This window comes from Podarcis erhardii, assembly GCF_964252035.2.
Source record: "Podarcis erhardii genome assembly, chromosome: 15".
In the NCBI taxonomy this organism is placed as follows: domain Eukaryota; kingdom Metazoa; phylum Chordata; class Lepidosauria; order Squamata; family Lacertidae; genus Podarcis; species Podarcis erhardii.
This window is the reverse complement of record NC_138505.1, coordinates 1,566,651-1,576,176: the sequence shown is the minus strand read 5'-3', so window position 1 is coordinate 1,576,176 and position 9,526 is coordinate 1,566,651.

Here is a 9,526-nt window from a genome sequence, read left to right as displayed (position 1 = left end):
TCAGGCAGCTTTACCTGCAGCAATTGCATGTTGATTGCCCTCTTAGAAGACAAAGTCCAGCAACTGGAGGAATGTGTAGCTATGCTCCAAAGAATTAGAGAGCTGTGGCCGAAATATTGGGAGATATTAGAACAAGAAGGAGACAAATTGAAATTGCAGAGTTTTGAGAAACTAAAAGATAAAGTGCGAGACTGGTTTCATTATCATCAAATAAGAGAGGCCTATAATTTGGATAAAAAAATGGGCTTCCAGGTGGAAAAATCAAAATTGGAAACAGAACTGTTAGAACCTAAAAGTAAGATACTATCAAGAATATATAACTTGCTGTTAAAATGGAATACACAAGACGAAACGGTTAAATCAGCTATGATTAAATGGGCACAAGACATTGGTCATAACATTATGTTTGTTGACTGGGAACAGTTGTGGACCACCAGCATGAAATTTACGGCATGTAATGCCCTAAGAGAGAATATTTTGAAAATGATTTACAGGTGGTACATGACCCCAGTCAAGCTTGCAAAAATCTCTCATTTGCCTGATAATAAATGTTGGAAATGTAAAGAAACTGAGGGTACATTCTATCACCTTTGGTGGACGTGCCCAAAGATTAAGGCTTTCTGGGAAATGATCTATAATGAACTGAAAAAGGTATTTAAATATACCTTCCTGAAGAAACCAGAGGCCTTTCTCCTGGGCATGGTCGGCCAATTGGTGCCAAAGAAAGACAGAACATTTTTTATGTATGCAACAACAGCAGCAAGGATACTTATCGCAAAGCATTGGAAGACACAAGATTTACCCGCCTTGGAAGAATGGCAGATGCAAGTAATAGACTATATGGAGATGGCAGAAATGACCGGCAGAATCCGAGACCAGGGAGAAGAGTCGGTGGAAGAGGATTGGAAGAAGTTCAAAGATTATTTGCAGAAACACTGCAAAATTTATGAATGTTAAAATGATGTTGGATATAAAAATAATATGGCATTAGTGACAAAGTTAGAAAGAGTAGGCAAAAATGAATTTTTAAAAAAGGGTGAAAGACTAGAGTTATATTATGTCAAATTTAAACAATATGGTATAAGAGATTAAGTTATAAGGAATAGGTAAGAACGAATTAAAAAGACAAGAAAGATCGGAGACATAATAGGTTGAATTATATAATTAATAATGAGATTTGAAAGAGGGTAAGGATTTGCTGAATTTGATTGGGCAAATGGGAACGCAAAAAAGGGAGGTGTGAGGAAACAGGGTTACATAAGTATAAAGTTAAAAATTGGATTTTTTCTTTTTTATGTTTTTTTATTATCTTTTTTGATGATTTTTTGTGTATTGTTTTGTGTTTTTCTGCATTTTTGGCTATGTTTGCTTTCTTTTTCTTTGTTGTATGTATGTATGTGTCTTTTTGTAAAACCTTAATAAATATTTTATAAAAACAACAACAACAAAGAATTAGAGAGCTGGAGCTCTTCTTGGAAGCAACAGAGCACACCGTCTCCACCAAGGAGGAGACAGGGGACTCCCCTGAGAAGGAGGCTAGTTCACCAACACAGGAGCCAGATATATGGAGAAACGTGGCTCAAAGAAGTAGGAGGCCCAGAGTTCGCTCTGATTGTTGAGAAATACACAATCGCTTTGAGGTCCTCTCCCCTAGCATGGAAGTCGAAGAGCAGACTCCATTTGAGCATCTCTCCCTCATTACAGTCGATCAGGTATATGAAAGTCAGTCCTCAGGGAATGTGCAGGCGACCTTGGAATGGACAGCTCGTGGAAGAACCCCGACCAAACCTAAGAGGAGGCGTGTAGTGGTGATAGGGGATTCCCTACTGAGGGGAACAGAAGCAGTGATCTGTGGGCCTGACAAGATGTCTCGGGAAGTGTGCTGTCTCCCCGGGGCTAAAATCCAAGATATAACTGAACGACCGCAAGGAATCATAAAACCCACTGACAAATACCCCTTCCTCTTGGTTCATGTGGGAACCAATGACAATGCAAGCAATAGCCTCCAGAAGATCAAAAGAGACTACGAGGCTCTGGGCAGGAAATTGAAGCAATTAAATGCACAAATTGTCATCTCTTCTGTCCTCCCAGTTGAACGACGTGGCCCAGGGAGAGAGGGGAAAATAGTGGAAGTGAACAGCTGGCTTCGCAAATGGTGCAAACAGGAACGGTTTGGATTCTTACATCACGGACTACAGTTTCTTGAAGATGGACTTCTGGCAAGCGATGGGCTGCACCTCACAACGGTTGGGAGGAATGTTTTTGCCAAAAATCTCAGAAACCTCATCAGGAGGGCTTTAAACTGACTAATGTGGGGGAGGGAGACAGTGCTCCTGAAGGTAGGAGTCTATCAATTGATGAAGATGATCATCCAAATGTCATAGACCAAATGGAGCAAACAGCACGCAGACCTAGTGGTGGGAGGAAAAAATCCTTAAATAAGAGACACCGGGGAATGATTAATGGACTTCAATGTCTGTACACTAATGCGCAAAGCATGGGAAATAAACAAGATGAGCTTGAGCTCTTGGTACAGCAAACTAAATATGACATAAAAGTCATCACTGAAACCTGGTGGGATAAGTCCCACGATTGGAATGTAATAATGGAGGGATGCAATCTATTTCAGAGAAACAGATCAGACAAGAAAGGAGGAGGAGTGGCGTTATATGTCAGGGATGTGTATACCTGTGAAGAGATCCAAGATTTAGAACCTGAAAGCCAAAGTGAGAGCATTTGGGTCAAAATTAAGGGAGAGAAGAATAACAGGGACCTCATTGTGGGAGTTTACTATAGATCCCCAAGCCAAACGGAGGACATAGATGATGCCTTCCTGGAACAGATGGCCAAGCATGCAAAAGGAAGGGAGATAGTAGTAATGGGGGACTTCAATTACCTGGATATTTGTTGGATGTCAAACTCAGCCAAGAGCATAAGGTCAAACAGATTCCTCACTGGCCTTGCAGACAACTTCGTTGTCCAGAAAGTGGGAGAAGCAACAAGAGGAACAGCCATTTTAGATCTGGTCCTAACCAATGTTGATGACCTGGTTAGTGGGGTAGAAGTGGAAGGATCATTAGGCGTGAGTGATCATGCTCTTCTGAAGTTTACTATACAGCGGAAAGGAGCAGCCAAGCATACTAGGACTCAATTTCTTGACTTTAAGAAAGCCGACTTCATAAAACTTAGGGAAGTGCTGGGTGAGATCCCATGGACAGTAATACTAAAAGGAAAGGGAGTTCATGATGGCTGGGAGTTTGTTAAGAGGGAGATAGTAAAAGCACAACTTCAGGCAATACCAATGAGAAGGAAACATGGAAGGTGCCTAAAGAAGCCAGCGTGGCTATCTAAAGAACTTTTAACTGAGTTAAGATTTAAAAAGGATGTGTACAAAAAAATGGAAACAGGGGGAAACCACCAAAGAGGAATTCAAACAAATAGCCAGCACGTGTAGACACAAAGTCAGAAAAGCTAAAGCACAGAATGAACCCAGGCTTGCTAGAGAGGTTAAAAGCAACAAAAAGGGTTTTTATGGGTATGTTCGTAGCAAAAGGAAGAACAAAGAAACAGTGGGGTCACTCAGAGGAGAAGATGGTGAAATGCAAACAGGGGACACAGAAAGGGCTGAACTCCTCAATGCCTTCTTTGCCTCAGTCTTCTCCGATAAAGAAAACAATGCCCGGCCTGAAGAATTTGGAGCAGATGATTCAGCAGAGGAAACACAGCCCAGAATAACTAAGGAGATAGTACAAGAATACTTGGCTAGTTTAGATGTATTCAAGTCTCCAGGGCCAGATGAACTGCATCCAAGAGTATTAAAAGAACTGGCAGATGTGATCTCAGAACCACTGGCAGTCATCTTTGAGAATTCCTGGAGAACAGGCGAAGTCCCGGCAGACTGGAAGAGGGCAAATGTTGTCCCTATTTTCAAAAAGGGGGAAAGAGAGGACCCAAATAATTACCGCCCAGTCAGTCTGACATCAATACCAGGGAAGATTCTGGAACAGATCATTAAGCAAACAGTCTGTGAGCACCTAGAAAGGAATGTTGTGATCACCAATAGTCGGCATGGATTTCTGAAAAATAAGTCATCTCAGACTAACCTGATCTCGTTTTTTGACAGAATTACAAGCCTGGTAGATGAAGGGAACGCAGTGGATGTAGCTTACCTTGATTTCAGCAAGGCATTTGACAAGGTGCCCCATGATATTCTTGTAAAGAAGCTGGTAAAATGCGGTCTTGACTATGCTACCACTCAGTGGATTTGTAACTGGCTGACTGACCGAACCCAAAGGGTGCTCATCAATGGTTCCTCTTCATCCTGGAGAAGAGTGACTAGTGGGGTGCCACAGGGTTCTGTCTTGGGCCCGGTCTTATTCAACATCTTTATCAACGACTTGGATGATGGACTCAAGGGCATCCTGATCAATTCTGGGCTGCATCAATAGGAGTATAGCATCTAGATGAAGGGAAGTAATAGTGCCACTGTATTCTGCTCTGGTCAGACCTAAGCTGGAGTACTGTGTCCAGTTCTGGGCACCACAGTTCAAGAAGGACACTGACTAACTGGAACGTGTCCAGAGGAGGGCAACCAAAATGGTCAAAGGCCTGGAAATGATGCCTTATGAGGAACAGCTAAGGGAGCTGGGCATGTTTAGCCTGGAGAAGAGGAGGTTAAGGGGTGATATGATAGCCATGTTCAAATATATAAAAGGATGTCACATAGAGGAGCAAGAAAGGTTATTTTCTGCTGCTCCAGAGAAGCGGACACGGAGCAGTGGATCCAAACTACAAGAAAGAAGATTCCACCTAAGCATTAGGAAGAACTTCCTGACAGTCAGAGCTGTTTGACAGTGGAATTTGCTGCCAAGGAGTGTGGTGGAGTCTCCTTCTTTGGAGGTCTTTAAGCAGAGGCTTGACAACCATATGTCAGGAGTGCTCTGATGGTGTTTCCTGCTTGGCAGGGGGTTGGACTCGATGGCCCTTGTGGTCTCTTCCAACTCTATGATTCTCTGATTCTATGATTCTAAGTAGAATTCATTTCACAATCGAAATTCCTTTGTTAGATGCAACTCCAAGTCTGTATATCTACAGGCCGAATGCGAACGTAAAAGAAACCAACAGTCTTCTTCATCATCCACCAATCCACATTTTACATTTGACGACCTAGAAGCAAGCCATCTTTATGTTTCTGTGCAAATAATTTAGAAACAATTATCAATTTGGAAGCTAAGTGTCTTTTCTTACTGTTGTATGGAAAAAATACAACAGAACTTTCAAGTGTTTTCAAGTAAACCATTTTAAACTTGCCAAACATGTGGTCTTTTTCTATGTTAAAGAATGTAGGGAATTTTGGAAGCAACTTTGAAGGGAATTTTTTTAAAAGGTCTAACAGCCTATATTTTCATGCTTTGCTTTGTTGCATATTTAGTGATTCTAAAACCTCTTCTGGGGTTTTCTCTTCTCACTAAAGAGTACTTGCCATCAAAGAGAAACTCAACAAAGAGTTTCTCACCAGCCTAGACCTGGATCTAGGCATCCAGGGAATTCTCCTTTTTATTATACCTACATTTCATTTTTATCCAAACACAAAACACAAAAAGCAACATAACCCCCATTAGCCCCTCCTAGCATGCCAATGGCCAAGTAGGATGGAAATTGTAATCCAGCAACTTTTGGGTTCTTCACCCCCGATATTAACGTACTGTCAGCCCTTCATGGACCAGATGACAGTGGTGGATGCAGCTGACATCATTGTACACACTCTCACTGACATATTGGAAAACACAAGAATTTCTACCCCCATCCTAGCACTGTGTTTCGGGGGGGGGGGTTCCATGAGGCAACCCCTAAATTCAGAAGGATCATAGGGGCTGGTGTTAGAAGAGAATCAGAAAAATATGTTCAAGACCCCAGATCAAGTGTTAGTTAGCTATCCCTATAGTAAACTTTCCCCAAATACTGATGGAACAGATTTAGGGGAGTGTGACCAATTGGGTTGAACTGGGAATATAAGTTGTGCGACAATCTTTTAGTATTCTAATGCCAAGCCGTATAGGGCTTTGCACACCAATGCCAGCACCCTAAATTTAGCTTGGAAGCTACTTGGCAACCAGTGCAATTATTTCAGCAATGGGGTAAGAAAATCAAAGATGTGGGGAGAAAAGCAAGAAAGTATTACAGATTCTCAATTCACCTGTCCTTCTCGCAATAAATCTAATGCACAAGGGTGACCAAGACTATAGCCAAGCTGGAACACAGACTAAAATCGGTCCGGAACACCAGCTTCATCGAGGGCACATGCAATTTTTACAGCACCATCTTCTTGATCACATTCCCTGCAAAGGGGGTAAGTGTGACTGGGTGCCCCCAAAAATGTGCTACCTGATGAGATATGCCTCAGAATCCCTAACTGTAAGTAAGTACCATCCCTGTGGAAGAAGAAGCTCTCAGGAGAATCACATGAAGTGCATTCAAGCACACACCATAACAGAAGACACAAACTTTGGTCAAACCATTCTCTTTATTATCTGCTCCTTTTTGTTTAGATCAGGCCTCAGCACAATAATGTAGCATTTGAGGAAAAAGACGCAACCCAGTAATCCTGCGCCTGAAGCCAAGATGGAGAAGATCTCCACAGCCACCATGTATTTTCCTTTGGTGCTCAGGTAGGTGGGGAAAAAGGATAACCATACACTGCAAAACAATAACATGCTGAAGGTAATTGACTTAGTTTCCTGGAAACTGCCTGGTAAATTTCTGGCTAGGAAAGCCACAGTAAAACTGACAGTAGCTAAGAAGCCCATGAAGCCCAACACACAATAAAACATTACATCAGATCCTGCATTGCATTGTACAATGGTTTCACTAACCACTGAATGCATATCATACTCTGGGAATGGGGGAGAGGTTCCCAGCCAGACAATGCAAAGAGTGGCTTGAAGAAGGGAGCATGAAGTAACAATGGAGGCAGCCACCCTTTTCCCCATCCATTTCCTCATTTTGGATCCTGGCTTGGTGGCCTTAAAAGCTAGAATCACAGTGATGGTTTTGGCCAACATGCAAGAAACAGTGACTGAGAAGATGATGCCAAAAGCAGTTTGTTGAAGGAGGCAGGTCACCGGATTGGGTTGACCAATGAATAAAAAAGCAGAAAGGAAAGAGAGCAGGAGGGAGACGAGGAGAGCATAGGAAAGGCTCCGGTTATTGGCTTTGACGATGGGTGTCTTATGGTGCTTCCTAAAGGTTCCCAGCACCAGAACAGTAATGAATGAAAGGGAGAGAGCAGCAATGGCCAAACCTTTTCCCACAGGATCTTCATAAGACAAGAATGTTATAGCTTTGGGGAGGCAGAAATCCCTGTTAATATTTGGATAATGGCCCTCTGGACACTGAATGCATCCATCCATGTCTGGAAGAAATGAAGGTGAAATTCCTGAACATATAGCTTCATTTGGTGACAGTGACACATGCCTTAATTACATCCTGTTCGGATCACTGGAACAAACTCTACGTGGGGCTTTTCTTAGAAAAGCTCCACTGACTCCTGGTCTGTTTCCAGGCACAATTCAAAGTGCTGGTTATGACCTACGAAACCCCAAATGGTTGATGTCCAGGCTATCTGAAAGACCCTATTCCCTCATGTGAACTGTCCTAGGCATTATATCTACTAGCACTTAATTACATTTTAATGATTGTCTTTTCTCTGTTTTTAGCTTGTTCTGTTTCATCTGTTTAAGACACCTTGGTTCCTGGATTGCGGGAAAGGCAGGATATAAATAAATATAACAGGAATTATAATAAATACAAAATTTACACTATTTGTCCCATTCACTTTTTTGCCTGGCCATGGCCACCGCTGGCATGTCACATATAATCAGTTTAATTGACACGGAAATGGGAATGGCTATGTGTATTAATGAAGGCTTTAACATAGTACTATATTGAAGCCAAGACTAGGACTCTGAGCTCTGAGTTGATAATTAACTTGTTTCTGCTATCTAACACGGAAGTGTTTAACCTAAGATCAAATATTTAAGGTATTGAATCAAATTCAAGAGCACTGCCTTTAGTTCTTTGCTCCCAGGCTCTGTGGAAAGATGATGTAAATGAAGCTCTCCAGAAAAACAGCTCTGGGCAAAATGGATGCTATAAGGAGGGAGACTTTAGGTCTGCTTGGATTATTTCATATTTTGTAAGATGCTGAGCCTATGCCTTGGACTGGCATATGTCTTATGAAACTGTTCGGATGTATCGTTTGATGTTTTAATTCTGTTATGAAGAAAGTTCTGCAAGTAAAGTTTTGAATAATATCAAATTTTTCAGAACCTTGAAACAAAAAAACAAAAAAAGAAGGATTTGCTAGCAAATGTAAATGTGCCATTGAACCTAAATGTGTACGTTAATTTTGGCAATGTAATTTGGCCCAAAAAGGTGCACATTAGAATTGAGTAAATACGGTAGTATCCACTCACACCATCCATAATTGCACACATATCCCTTTTAATAATATGTGAGATCTATCAGCCACCATCACGACTATGAAGAACTTGGAACTTTATGGTAACTTCTGAATGTCCATGTACCTTGACCTATAAACGATGCACACAACATTTCTTACCCTTCTGGTCTGCAATTCCCCCCTCTGGACAGGGACAGCAATCATAACAGCAAAATGGTTTCCCTTCCTTTTTTGTCTTGTGATAACCTGGAGGGCAGTTGTCATTACACAGTGAAAGAGGTGTCTGTAAACAAATGAAAGAAGAGAATGCTTAGCGTATACAGAATGCCGTATTATTTGCTCTATAAGATTCATTTTTCCCTCCTAAAAAGTAAGGGGAAATGTGTGTGCATCTTATGGAGTGAATGCAGGCTGCGCAGCTATCCCAGGAGCCAGAACAGCAAGAGGGATTGCTGCTTTTGCTGCACAGCGATCCCTCTTGCTCTTCTGGCTTCTGAGATTCAGAATATTTTTTTTCTTGTTTTCCTCCTCCAAAAACTAGGTGCGTCTTGTGGTCTGGTGCGTCTTATAGAGCAAAAAATACAATACATGAAACTCTGGGGATAAAGATAGGATTTCCCCCCCCCCTCTTTCAATGCCCTCTAAATGCTAGGCAAACAAGTCACATGCAAGCTACTGTAGGTTCCACCACTTCATTTAGGCCAGACTAGAAGCTTAAATTAAATTAAGCTAATGAAAAATTACATCATATCCAGACACCATTCATCAATGGGCTTGCTGATGCTGCTTTGCCTAAACCTGGCAGAGGCAGGACAAACCTTTGACTTAGTGTTTTATGCTAGGTTCCCAGGTGACCTGATGAAGCTGAAGGTTAGGATACAGCCAAAGTCCCCACTCTCTTGTGCTCCCACAACCACCACACACCCCTCTTGCCTCATTCCGGCAGGTTTAGCTCAGCCAGTTTAGCCATGGCTGAGCTGCAATCAGCAACTTGATTATCCTCAGCTGAGCCAATGCTCATTGCTTGATGCAGATTGAGTTTGGCTGAACAGGAACGTTTGAGCT